A 14,663-nucleotide genomic window follows, 5' to 3' on the forward strand; every position below is an offset into this window, starting at 1 on the left:
AGACTTCTAGCCTTCAGAACTGTGAGAGGGTAACTTCCTATTGTTTTAAGCCCCAGTGTTTGGCGCCTTGTTAGGGTAGAGCTAGGAAACCAGTACAAAGCAGACAGCCAAAAGGCTGGCTTAGCTTTCAAGGACCTTCCTTCTAAATTTATGAGTTGGCCCACAGGTGTTCATCTGCCCAAAGATGGCTGTGTTCATCTACCCAAAGATGGCTGTGTCCACTCACAGGCCTCCGTAGCCCCTCAAATTTGGAAAGTTCAAGTCAACTTGAATCAAAGATCAAATACAGAAGAACTGCTTCTCTTGGTAAGTAACATACATGCCTTCTACTCTAAAATAGTGTGGAATCAGCCTTCAATGGAGTCATGTACTGGCTATATAAGTTCGTTACCTTGCATGGGACTCAATTTCTTTCGTGTATGATGCATGTAATGATGGCAATCACTGGACAGGCAAGAAGTTGTGAAGGTTAAAAGGAGCAGTGTAGAGTTGGACACACTGCAGGCCTCATATTCAAAGCCCAGTGAAGCTAGTCAGTGAATGAGCACATTTGCTTTCAGTGATGTGCAGGATGGACTATGGCTTTGGCACCAAGTCCCATGAGTCTTGTGGTAGACATAGGAGGGAAAAGATGCAACAGAGAAAGAAAAGATGGAAGACAGGAAAAAGATGGGAGAAAACAAAACAATAATCCCCAAGCTCAGGAGGCAGAGGCAAGCAGGTCTCTGTGACTTCCAGGCTACTCTGGTCTACAGAGTGAATTGCAGGCCAGCCAGAGTTAGATGAGTGAGAGAAGGAAGAAGAAGGAAGGAAGAGGAGGAGATCTGTTAAGGAAAACTAGGAAGGCCCTGCCATGGCATTCCCCACCCATAGCAAGAAGGGTGTCCCGTCTCCAGGTCAGATAGATTCTTAGCACACTGTGGGGCTTGCCTGTTAGTGAGAGAGAAGAGGCAGGCCCACACTCACGATGCAGAGGGGGGTGTCAATTACTGTATAGTAAATAAGCCTAGACATCTTAAGAGCAGTGTATAGATTATACTGAGACAAAATGATAGTAGGTAAAAATTAGAACTTCTTGATAGTAGACAATGGAGTTTAGTGTCACAGATTGGGATGAGAGCTAAGCCACCACCTCCTCAAGTCACCCACATTCCTCCAGCCCAGTCCTGGTTCCCTTAGGTGTGTGATTGCCCCCCTTTACACCTGTCAGCAAGACAAAGAGCTGCACCAGAGATCTTGAAGTTCCTTTCCAGCTTTCATGTCTACATCTCAGAGTGGGATCCTCTGTGACTTCAAATGAGTGGCAGCTTTCCATTTACAACTTTTTTGTCTATAAATGAAAGAATTTTGAAGTGGGAAAGGGTGCATGAGCCCCCCAGCACTAATGAGGAGCTATGGACAACTGATGGCTTCTAGGGGATAGAGAGTCAGTTTTCTTTAAGAGTCCAGCTTCTGCTGGATCCAGCATATTCCAGTGGATGGCCCCACACCCAGGAGTACACAGACAGCAGAAACTGGAGTCAGTGGGTCATTTTAAAAATAAAAAGGGGTGTGAAGCTGGGGGTTAGAAAGGTAGGGGTAGATTTGTAAGGAGTTAGTGAAGGAAATTCTCAAAGAATTAATTAAAACTTTTCTTTTTAAAAGAGAGAATTTCCAGGGTCAACTATGCTTCCTAAAATTTGCTTCTGGAGAAGTTAACAAGTCAAATAAATCGTTTTGGAGAAAAGGTAAATGGAGAGAGGGGACTAGTGGGAGAAGGAGAAAAGCAAATTAAGAAAGGGGTGGAGGGGGCTGGAGGAGGAGGAAGAGGAGGCAAAGCTGATTGATGCTGGGTAAGAAAGGAAACAGGAAGAAGGGGAAGCCAAGATGGACACGTGTTTGTGATTTGCACTTAGTCATGGCAAAGTTATTGATGAGTCTAAGACTTAACTCTTCTCTTGTGTCAACTCAGCAACATCTTGTTCTTTCTTACAACCAGGCCCCCAGTAAACTGGTGTCTATGACAGGCCCTTTTATCTTCTCATAGAAGTGCTGTTTTTACTGGGTACCCTTGTGAAGAGAGGGAAGTCCATACTGAGATGTGCTACAATATTTTTAACACCAAAGTTTGAAGAGTTTGTACATTATATGTATAATTAATAAATGCTATGATACAATTTATATTTTGATTACATGTCAAAATGATAACTTTATGGATGTATTAGGTTAAATCAATATATTCATAAGTTTAATTTCACAGGCTTATTTTTATAATGGGGATATTAGAAATTATTAAATTTTGTATATGTCTCGTATTCTATTTCTATCAGATAGTGCTCTCTAGATAATACTAAACTACAAAATGTGCCCTCAAAGTGATCCCAAGTTGTTTGTTTGTTTGCTGGGTTTTTTGTTGTTTTGTTTTTTGGTTTTGTTTTTCGTTGTTTTTTTTGTTTGTTTGTTTGGTTGGTTGGTTGTTTTATTTTTGGAGACAGGGTCTGAAGCTCTGGCTGTCATGGAACTCACTATGTAGACCACGTTGGACTTGAACTCACAGAGATCCACCTGCCTCTGCCTCCTGAGTGCTGGGATTAAAGGTGTGTGCCACTATGCCTGGCTAGTGATCCCAAGTTTTAACAAAAGGTTTCTAGACTTGATATTAAGTATGAAGAACTAAGGTGGAGTTTGCCTGAACACTCTATACCTTACCAGATATTAAATAAACATTAACAGAAGGATCCAGTCCCAAGCTAAAGGCACAGCTCAATGATAATGTTTGCCAAGCATGCATAGGCTCCAGGTTCAATCTCCAGTGCTGTTCAGGGTTGGGGGCCATAGATGAGAAACTGGCAAAGGTTTGCCTCAGATTCTCTAACTACTGAAAGTAGTTTGTGGCTTCCAGAAATTCATTATTTTTTCCCATTCTATCTCATGCTAGTCAATTACTCTGCAGAAAATACCCTCAACGTTTTTGCTTGCAATTGTGATCAGAGCAGTTATGAAAATATAAGTCATAATTATATCACGCCGGGCGGTGGTGGCGCACGCCTTTAATCCCAGCACTCGGGAGGCAGAGGCAGGCGGATCTCTGTGAGTTCAAGGCCAGCCTGGGCTACCAAGTGAGTTCCAGGAAAGGCGCAAGGCTACTCAGAGAAACCCTGTCTCGAAAAACCAAAAAAAAAAAAAAAAAAACAAATAATTATATCACTGTCCCAGAACATAAATTCACTAAGACTCAAATATAAGTGGACCTCATAAACACTGATATGTTGACATGATATGACACATGATGCAGGAGACTCAGAGAAGGTAAGTCACTCCCATATGCCCTTCCTGATGCTGCCAATAGTGGAGAATACAAAGTCATGTGAGAAATTATCCATAGTTCCTGCCATTAATGTTCTTATAATCCAGCAAACAGCCAAGCCATATATAGGGAAATTGAACAAATCCTATCAAATTTGGGGGAATTGTAAACTTAAGGACCTGATTTCGTTTATGCTTTCATTCAACAAACGTTCACTAAATACCCAAAATACACCAGGTTCTATCTCAGATGTTGACAAATAGCAATGGAAAGTCCTAAGGTATACCTGTGGCTGATGTGTGCACAGCTCATGATTACAGGGATGAAAAGTAGGTCAAGCAGACCCTCCAGAATCACAGAAAGAATTAATTTGACTTCAAATGAGTGAGGGTTGGTAGCTTCAAATTTAAAAATGGGGGTGGGGTGGGAATAAAGCTTAGTGATAGAGAGTACTGGGGGGGAAAGAAAAAATTTCACATGACATATATTATCTGGCCTCCTCTGGGCACTCTGCTGATAAATTCTCAAGAATGGATGCGGGGCGGTGGTGGCACACGCCTTTAATCCCAGCACTCGGGAGGCAGAGGCAGGCGGATCTCTGTGAGTTCGAGGCCAGCCTGGGCTACCAAGTGAGTCCCAGGAAAGGCGCAAAGCTACATAGAGAAACCCTGTCAAAAAAAAAAGAATGGATGTAGGGCAGGAGTCCAAACAAGACATGGTGCTACTTAGGAACTCAGACTGACAGGACACACTAACAGGGTATCTGTTGAGATTCAAGGGTGAATTGGGATTCTTCAACTTGTAATTAGAAGGACCCAGTTGTCTTAACTAGAAATCTGATGCAAGGCACAGGTTTGGGCAAAAAAGCCAAGACTCTCTAGAATTTATTTTGTGCATACTGTGAAGTAAGACTCAAGGTTCCTTCTTTTCCATATGGATATGCACTATTTGCTTAGAAAGACTTCCCTCCTCCATTGGATTGATTTGGGTTATTTTGTGAAGCTCTACTGATCATATAAGTTGACCCTATATCTAAGTTTCCTATTCATTCCATGGAAATAATTGACCATCCTGATGCCAGGAGACAGCATCTTGATTGCTGAGGCCTTAGGAGACCTTTCTCAAACATGCTGATTCTGAGACAATTGTTGGATAACCAAGCAGGGATGTCAGGTGGACAGTTGAATACTATATCCAGAGTCAGGACAAAGAGGCAAATCGTGGAAACAGAGATGCCATCATGATCAGCTGGAGAGCATGGCTAGAGAAATCCAAGCCCTGATCTGGGAGGCACTCCAGCATTAGCAAGCTGGCAAAATGAGGAAAGACCAGAAAAAGAAGGCAGAAAGGACTCCCCAGAGGCTGAGAGACACTCGGAAGATGGCGATACACTAGAATCCAGGATAATCCAGGAAAAAAAATGTTACAAAAAGGATCAATATTTCAGCTGCGTTGATGGAATATGGCAAGTCACTAAGATTAGGCTAGAGATAGGCTGACAGATTCAGTGATGGGAGGATCACTGGTAAACTAAAAGAGGGAAGCTCTATAGAAGGCAAGGGCAACGATTTGATCAAAAGGGATTCAAGAGAAAATGAAAGGGAGAAGAACGGACACAGAATGCACAGGAAAGCATTTCCAGGAAAGAAGTAGAAAGTGGAGGGAGAGAATGAGGCCGTAACGAGGGAAAGAATAGAAAGAGAAAGGTATCTACAGAAAATATATGTGGCCGGGCGGTGGTGGCACATGCCTTTAATCCCAGCACTCGGGAGGCAGAGGCAGGTGGATCTCTGTGAGTTCGAGGCCAGCCTAGGCTACAGAGTGAATTCCAGGAAAGGTGCCAAAGCTACACAGAGAAACCCTGTCTCTAAAAACCAAGAAAAGAAGAAAGAAAATATATGTGAAATTCAGAGAAATGGCAGCATTGCTAATGCTGACAAGAAGGATCTAGTGAGGTGGAAAAAATGTAGTGCAGCATAAAAGGAGCAGTTTCTGGAACGATGTCCCCGGCTAGGTGAGACAGTAGGTAACACAGGTGGAAGTGTCACCCTTGAGTGGGCACAGAAGGCTCGCCACCACAGCAAGGGAGAAGGGAGTGTGCCAGACATAGCTGCAGAGAGGCCCGTGACATCGGTAAACACGTATTGCTCAGATGTTGTAGCTGCAGACATTGGAGAAGACCCTGCAGATTGGTGTAAGCCCCTCAAGATTGTAGGCAAGATGTAGCTAAGAGAAGAGAGTACAGGGAAGGAGAGAGCTCTTGCTAGAGAATGCCCTTGCTGCCTGTCATGTGCCTTGCCTTGGCTCTTCCTGATGTCTTCTTCCCTGAAAGATTCCTTACAGACACACCCCAACACATTGTCTTTGCATCCTAAGAAACCTCATTCCTCGCATTTCTCCCCGCAGGTGCCACGTTCCTGCCCCTTCCCATTCCTCTTGTTCCTTGTCCACGTGCCCTCACTCTTCTCCCCCAGCGTCTGCCTCCTCCCCTCTCCTTGCTCTGTCCTTCCATCTGCCTGCACTCCTGTCTCAAGATCAGGTCGTCCTTATCATGCCTCCTGTGTGACTGAGTATCTCACGGAAGGTTCCACCTCCCAAATCTGGATGGGCCTTTTTGTATTCCTGGAGCTCTGAGACTCTCGGCGTAGACTCAGAAAGGAAATGACAGAAGAGGGAGAACGCAGTAGGGAAGGCTGGCTGGCATTGTCCCCTGCATGGCACCTTAGCATCTGATGCCCCACACTCAGGCGCTGTTAGCTGTGGCTCACAGATGAAGAAGCCAGTGCTAGAGTTCTCATATTTGAGTATTACAGGGCTGATGGAGAATAAGGCTTAAGGTAGGGCTACAAAGCCCAATGGCCCATGCCTTCTCCAAGTTTTCCACATGGTAAGGTGGGTATGGATTTTTTTTTTTTTTTTAGGAACATTGGTTTGTAAGCTCAAATGGATAATGAATAATGGTTTTCACTCTCTATCAGCCATCTATAAAAATACATAAACTTTGATTCCACCATGGGTTCAAGAGCAAATGAGAAATAGCCCCCAACCTAAGACAAAGCTGTAAAACATTGATGACCAAATGGAAAACCAGCAGAGAGGCCTTCTACCCTGCAGTGGCTCCACAGACGCCAACTTGTAACAGTTTTGCTCTGTTAACAGGAATGGATACAGTGTCCCAACTCATGCCATCGAATCTTCAAGAAGCCCCTGAAGCAACTTGTATCATTCCCTTTATTAAAGATAGGGAAGCTAAGATTCAGAAGGAATAAATGTCCTGTCTAAGATCATACAATCAGTTAAGTCCAACTTGGCCTGATGGAAAGGCCCAGTTCAAAACTAATGCTGTTCCTTCACTAGTTCTTGTATACAATTTCTGATTCCAGATACAAAGGATCAGTCAATGTCCCAGTGGAAAAAAACTTAGAAATCAAATGACTCATTTAACAAACGAGGAAATGAAAAGATGGAGATGGATTGATAGACTCAGAGCAGTTGTACACTCCTGTAATCCCAATGCTAAGAAAACTGAGGCAAGAAGTCCTCAAGCTCAAACCAGCTTACGCTACATGTAGAAACTGTCCCAAAAATAATTACTAACTGCTTAATTGATAGGAGATTGAATGATAAGATCTGGTCACTAAGAGACAGACTTGAGATTCAAAATCAGTGTTTTCTGCCTGCTATGTTTTCAAATTGCAATAAGGATCTAAGTGTAGACATAGAATGAGAACATTCTATTGATCTCTACAACAACTGAGAGTGTTAGATTCCTTTAGGAAAGTACTATCAGCCAACATCTTCCACTTTGATACAGTACTGAGGACCCTCACATATCTCCCCACCCATCCCCCCACCCCAGACTGGTTATTGAGTTTCATGGTGACTGGTCTGAGAATATTAAAAAAAGCAATGCTACCTTATGAGGGAGTGTCCCATGGACCAAGATAGCAGCTGTCATAGCAACCGTCACACTGCTTTGATCAAGAAGACCCTTTGAGGAACTGAAAACAGAACCTTAGGCACATCTGCTGCTTTCACTCCCATCCTCCACCGATAGACTGGGTGGTGCACTCCACACCCTTGCAAGTTTCCAAAGCCTCACACACCTGTTCCCCACCCCAGCACCTGGCCAAGGCTGTATCCAGCACTGGGATGGAAATGATACCAACCTCCATCTTGTTTGATATTACTCTATCTCAAGTTCCAGACTGGTCTCCCAGTCCTAATGTTTTTTCACTGTCAAAGCTCAGCTTAGAATAACCAGCACACTTGAACAGTTCTGATACAGTCACTGGGCCCATATACAACATAAGACATGTGAAAAAGATATTTCATGAGGCCCAGACAGGTTCTGGAAGTACCTGAGAACAGCAAAAAATAGTTGTGCTAAATAGTTTAGCCATCTCAAGGCTGAGAGATTTGGAAAGATAGTGATGGACTCTATCAGCATTTCAGGATAGATGTCAGTAAATGCCCCACAACCCACAACAGAAGTATTCTTTTCTTGCTGTATCCCTTTCTATCCATGTATATGGCCATCCTCATATCCATTCACCCAGATGTTGGTTCCTACCCAACTCAAGCTAGGTCATCTGTCCTTCACCAAGAAAGCCTAGCATCCAGGAGAGAAAAATGTGTGTTTGGATATGTAAGTAGTCACTTTTATTTATTCTGTGGATTTTGGTTTTTGGTTTTTTGGTTTGGTTTGGCTTGGTTTGGTTTTTGTATTTCAAGACAGGGTTTCTCTTTGTAGCCCTGTCTGTCCTGGAACTAGCTGTGTGGATCAGACTGGCCTCAAATTCACAGAAAGCCACCTGCCTCTGCCTCCCAAATTCTGGGATTAAAGGCATGCACCACCACCACCTGGCTTGTGGATGGTTTTTGAGGCAGAGTCTCACTATGAAGCCTAGGTTGGCCTCAAACCCATAATTCTCCCACCTAACGTGTTTACAGATATATACAACCATGCTGGACTTCATTCCAATCATTGGTGTCTCCATGCACCTACCTCTGGGCTTTGTTCTGCAAACAATATAGTCAACAAAAAGAAATCCAGCATCAAGGAGCTCCTAGCCTACAGGGGAAGCAATCATCAACCGGAAGTTGCAACATGGGTGAATTATCTAGACAGCTCTGCAGAAGCAAGGTACAAGAAGGGCAGGTAACTCATGTTGAAGGTCAGAGAATGTATGCCCTCACCCACCTGCCAAATGCTAGCCGAGCTGGGAACTACCTGGCACCGAGGGCGTCCTCACAGATCATTCCAATGCTTCGGCCCTCTGACTAGAAATGGGTCGGGTGGGAGTCCATCAATCACAAATGTATTTGCTCTTCCTTTGTCTTTGGTTCTCCAGCTACAGTAAAGCAGTATCTATAAAGTCTCTACCTCGATGTCACCATGAGCAATCAACAAAGTACTATATATAATCTACTTAGTATAGGACATGGTGTAGCATATGTGCTCGAACCTTTTATGGTCTCTTTTTTATTGATCCATTTGTTTGATGATTTGATTTTGTTGCTGTTGCTGTGCTTATTTGGTTTTTGAGACAAAGCCTCCTTCTGTACAGCCCTGGCTGACCTGAAACTCACTATGAAGAACAAGGTAGCCTCAAATTTGCAGTGATCCTCCACTTCCAGTGTTTACATTGGAGGCATGAGGCACTGTGTATGGTTCATATTCTTAGTTACTTTTTCCTTTTGGGGGTTTTTGAGATGAGGTTCCTCTGTGTAGCCCTGGATATCCTGGAACTCACTTTGTAGACCAGGTTGACCTTGAACTCACAGAGATCCACCTGCCTCTGCCTCCCAAGTGCTGGGATTAAAGGCATGTGCTACCATCACCCAGCTTATATTCTTAATTATTAACAGGTTCTTTGGGTCCATAGCTAAGCTCAGTAGATATTCTCCCTGCAGTAATCCCACAAGGAATCATCCAACTTAGACTGAAACATTTGTTTCTTCCAACATGCAATAACACATTTACCAATTCAACAGAAAATGGTGATTAAAAAAATCTCACAATTGGGAAGATAGAGAAAATGAGGCACTAGGTGAAGAGATTGTTTGCAAATCCTGTGTCTTCCCCCAGGCTTAGGAATCTTGGTCAGCTCCCCATATTTCCCCCATCCACACCATCCAGTGCCATAAAGGAGCTTAGGAAATGTTGCAGGCTTAAGGTACAACACGCATTTCCCAAAAGACTAATACTGAAGAAAAAAGAAACATGCTTTCTAATCATGAGCATAGAGTTTCAAGAAATCCAACCATCCAGCTGTTTTCCTCACCAGGACCATGAGTTGAGGGTGTGATCTTTACCCTTGTGGGAACAGAGACCCTGGTCACTAAAAAATATCACAAACACTTGTTGGCCTACAACCAACCAAGACCTGCCTTCTTACCCACTCAGTTCACAGTCAGGGAGTGATGGTGTGTTTACTGACACTCGTTCGTGCCTAAGAATTGGGGGCACAAAATGGGGGCTTTCATTATGCAGCGATTTTTTTTAAGAGAACAAACTACATTGTAGATAGAGAAGAATGAAAAAGGGAAGAAGAAAGAAAGAGAGAGAAAGGAAGGAAGGAAGGAAGGAAGGAAGGAAGGAAGGAAGGAGAGAAAGAAAGGAAGGAAGGAAGGAAGGAAGGAAGGAAGGAAGGAAGGAAGGAAGGAAGGAAGGAAGGAAGAAAGGAAGAAAGAAAGAAAAAGAAACCACCTTGGGGGATTAAGACATATTTGACACAGAAGTTATGAGAGATTATAACATTTTACCCCCACAGGCATCCCTGAATTGTTTTGTCTATAGATGTGACTTGCACATTAGAATCAAAGGAAGATTGGCGGGATGCTCAAGGACCAGGAGGAAGGGGCAAGCCCTGCCTTTCTGGTGCTGGAGCTCGCCCACACTCAGCACTCACCCTGCTTCCACTCGGAGCCTGTCTCTGGACAAAAGCTCAAATGTGTTGCCTGGGAAGGAGGAAGAGGAGGAGAAGGCCTCTAACCTAGTCCTACTCAGTTCACAATGTTCTCTCACAGACTTAAGGGTCCACATACAGGTTCCCAGTACATAATTTCTTTGTCAACCACCAAACACAATAATCTAGACATGAGGAAATTCTGGATGGAGGTTCACCACCCAAACACTAAATTTGACACTCTCTACAATTGTCCAGTCTCTTCCTCTTCCTCTGCCTGTCCCTCCCCTGCCCATGCACCACCGTGTGTGTGTGTGTGTGTGTGTGTGTGTGTGTGTGTGTGTGTGTGTGTGTGTGGTGTGTGTGTTCTGGTTTAGTTTTTGTTTATTTGACTTTATTGAGACAGGATTTCACAATGTACCAAAGCTGGCTTCAATTTCACAATCCTCCTGCCTCAACCTCCTGAGTGCTAGGATTACAGATGTGTGTGCCACCATCTCCAATCTTTTTTTCTTTCTTTATCAAACAAGTGAGAATACTCCATGGGTGTGGGTAAGAGTATTCATGAAGTATTTTATTTAACAAGTTGATGTTTATGCTTTAGTTCTATAATATGCACAATTATAGAAAAAATTTAAATGATTATATGGAAAAGATTAAAAAGAACAGGGAAAAAGATACTAGAGGTAGAAATAATGAAGAAACAAAGGAGACCAGTGGGAGGTTACAATGACCAAAGAGCTTGGCTGTGTGTGTCTGGGAATGAGGCTGTGTGTTGCAATGCTTATCACCTGGTCTGCCGCCCTGTATACCAGGATCCGTTGTTAAATGACATGCTTTTGGAGACTCCAATAGTGATGTTAACCAAAGCAGCTCAAACCCATATGGAAAGATTCCCTTGGATTATTGCAAGAAGGATATGCCCACTGCAGCCAAAAGGCTGGAAAAGCTCATGCTTCATAGACCTGCAGTGGTTTGTGTTTGAATTACATCTATCTGTCTGCCCTCCATCTCATGCATCCCTTTAGGGTTGGAAATGTTGAACACACAGACAGAATCTTCTAAGGATAACTAGTTAAAAAGTATCAAAATTCTAGAACTGTAGAAGCAAAATAGGCATGTGTGAAAAATGGCGGTGCCCAAGCCCACTTCTGCCACCCCAGCGTACGGACATGCAAGCGTAAATACAGGCTTTTGTCCAGACTGCCTGTTGCTCTCCTGCTGGCTCTCTCCACTCTCAACCCCGCTGTGGCTTTCTAACACACTGTTCTTCGGAAATACAGTGAGCCCTAATTATCACATAAGAAAACGGAAAGCATTTCTTCTTCCCAGTCCTCCATCCTGTTGCAGTAGATGCTAAGTGACATTAAACAAACTCCTAACATGTGTGGCACTGACCTACTGTTTGACAGTGGCAAATAACATTGTCACCAGGTTGTCAGATACCAGATACATGTCACAGGACTATAGAGAAATGACTCAGCATTTAAGGGGTGCACCGCTCATCCAGAGGACTTGAGTTTGCTTCCCAGTTTCATGCAATGCCCCCAAATAATGAGGTATAAATGGCTTCACTATAACACCATCAAATCTGTCAACTTCAAAACTCCTATGAGTTTTTATCTTCAGGCATGTCTGAACAGTGAAAGTTTGGCTCCGCTTCCATCTGACCTGAAGAAATTCCCTTTTACCTGGAGCATCCGTAATGAAAACCTCCTGTTACTGTCCACCCCACGCTCACCCTCTCCTTGATTTTTCCATGTCAAAGTATTTATTAAATACCACCTATCACATATGTATTTGACTTGTGCAGGTTCCAAGTATTTCCTTTTAAAATGCAAAGCTGCTGGGCCCAGTAGCACAGACTTGAAAACCCAGCTACTTGGGAAGCTGAGACAGGAGGATCTCACATGTAAGACTTGCCAGGGCTGCAGTGCAAGGGTAAGGCTAGCCTGGTCAAGTGAGTGAAACCCTGTCTCAAAATTAAAAATATATATATTTGAAAGGCTGGGGATATAGTTCCATGGCAGAGTATTTGCCTAGCATGTATAAGGCCCTAGATTTAATCCCAAGTACCACAAAACAACAATGTACATAATAATAATAAATTTTATATAACAAACTTTTATAAATATATTTCATAAACTCCCAAGGGACAGCATCAATAGTCCACTAAGCAGAAACTGACACTGTTCCCTTGAAAACTGTGCACCAAAGCATGTAATGTAATTGTAATTGTAATCATAGAGGACTCATAGAAAATCATTCTTAGGGTTGGGGATTTAGCTCAGTGGCAGAGAGCTTTCCTAGCAAACACAAGGCCCTGGGTTTGATCCTCAGCTCCAAAAAAAAAAAAAGAAAAAGAAAAAGAAAATCATTCTTGATTTCCACACTTCCACTTATCTACCACTCATTGGAAACCTGAACTAGGACTTTTCACACCTTGAAGCTTACATCATTTTATAGCTGTTACAGAGCTTTGGACAAAGCATGGCGCCTGGGTCAGACAAGCACCTGCTGAATAAATGAATAGATGAGCAAAAGAGTTGTTGATGGCTATGGGCTGTTGATGTTTGTCAGGGTTTATAGAGTTGTTTTTCTGTACGCATGGGTGTATTTACTTGTTTTCTGGGTACGTTGACTGACAGAGTGTGACATTATTACCCTCTGTTTACAGGTGAAGGAGCAGAACCATCTAGAGACTCGCTCGAGTGGAAATCACTTCTCACACCTGCCTTGTGAAGTCAGTCCTTCTGTACACACAATCAATTGCCTGGGTCAATGTCACCAGCTTCTGAAGAGTTCTGCTGCACAAGCAATCCACTCTGTGTGTCATATCTGTGCATTTTTACTTAATGCTCCAGAGACAGCAGGCTGCACCTTCTGGAACCAGACAGCTAGAAATTATTTTTCACTTCTGATTCTGGATAATCCAATCCTATTCCACAACCCAACCCTCCACCCAGTACCATGGCCACACTCACCACCTCTGAGTGCACGTGGTCATTTGCTGTTAGAGTCAAGAGGGCAAGACTACAATGGGGGTGAGTGATTTGGTCCCATGTAAGAGTTCATTCATTAAGTTGGCAAACAGGTTTGTGTGTGTGTGTGTGCGTGTGTGCATCTCCAGAAAAATTTCTTAAACAACATCATTTAATTATAAAAATAAATCTTTTTTAAAACTTTTCAACATTTATTGCAGTATATACATATATAAATATGATCTGTAACATTCCAGATTTATTAAAAAGTGACTACTGTTCACTTGAGTTACAATTGTGGCTACTGTTCACTTGAGTTATAACTGTTTTATAGACACAAGAAAGAGTCCAGGATAGAGCTCATGTGTGATGGTACACACCTTACAGCATGGCCTGGCTTACTCGGCCTTGTTAGCAGCTAACTTTAAAACAAGATTAAAAAATAGAGCTCAGGACTTTCTATCTTGTTCATTCCCTTCACTCTTAACCTAACTTAAGCCAGGAGACCTTGGGAAGCTGTCAGTAGCATAAGAATGTCCATGAGCATCCCCTTGGTGACAGAAAGGCCAGAACATGTCAGCCATCCGATTTAATTTCTAATTCAGGCAGGAATGTGATCACTACATTGACTGGCACAAACACTCATGGATTTAGGGGATGAGTGCTTTGAACAAGTTTCCCTGGTTTGGCTTGGGTTAAACTGATGTGACTTGAATCAAACCAACAGCTAGAAGGCTGACAAATGTCACAGTGGTGTTGTGTGTCCTCAGGTCCTCAGGTTCCTGTCCTTGGCAAGAACCCAGCTGTTCAAGTCCCAGAAGGGGAAGCCCTATGAAAGTCTGGCGTGAAAAGAAAGCACTGCTAGCTACAGCGTCAAGCGCTGCGAGGAATCAGCACATTGCTAAAAAGTCAAACTTCCTAAGTTTGTAAGTTCCTCTGAGAATAGTCTCCATCCGTCGAGAAAGATGTGGGGATGAGGAGACGCCCCAGTGGTTAAGGCGCTTGCCACGTATGCAAGCACAAAGTCCTAAGTTCAGATCCCCAGAACTCACACAGAACCAGACACAGTCCAGCAGCACACATCTGGAATTGCAGCACTCCAACAGTGACATGGGAGGTGGAAAGAAGAAAAAAAACCCAGAAGTACACAGGCCGTCCAGCCTGCTGTATGCAATGGCAAACAAGAGACCCTCTGTCAAAGTGAAGGGGAGGACCAGGGCCCAAGGCTGTCCTCTGACTTCCACATAAAGCAACATGTGTCTGAACTCATATCCAAATACACAAATTATACATCTAGAAAACACACACACAACACACACACATGCTTCAAAATGAAGGTGTAAATCTCTCTACTGTCTACTTGGCAAGCTGAGAGTTGCCGTACTGCTTTTTTTTTTTTCTTTTTCTTTCTTTCTTCTAAAGGATTTATAGCTCTATTGGAACTGACTGGCTCTTAGGAGAACTGGGCATTTTCCCAAAGGGACA

This window comes from Peromyscus californicus, unplaced genomic scaffold (assembly GCF_007827085.1).
Source record: "Peromyscus californicus insignis strain IS unplaced genomic scaffold, ASM782708v3 Scaffold_6__1_contigs__length_162567912, whole genome shotgun sequence".
Taxonomy (NCBI): domain Eukaryota; kingdom Metazoa; phylum Chordata; class Mammalia; order Rodentia; family Cricetidae; genus Peromyscus; species Peromyscus californicus.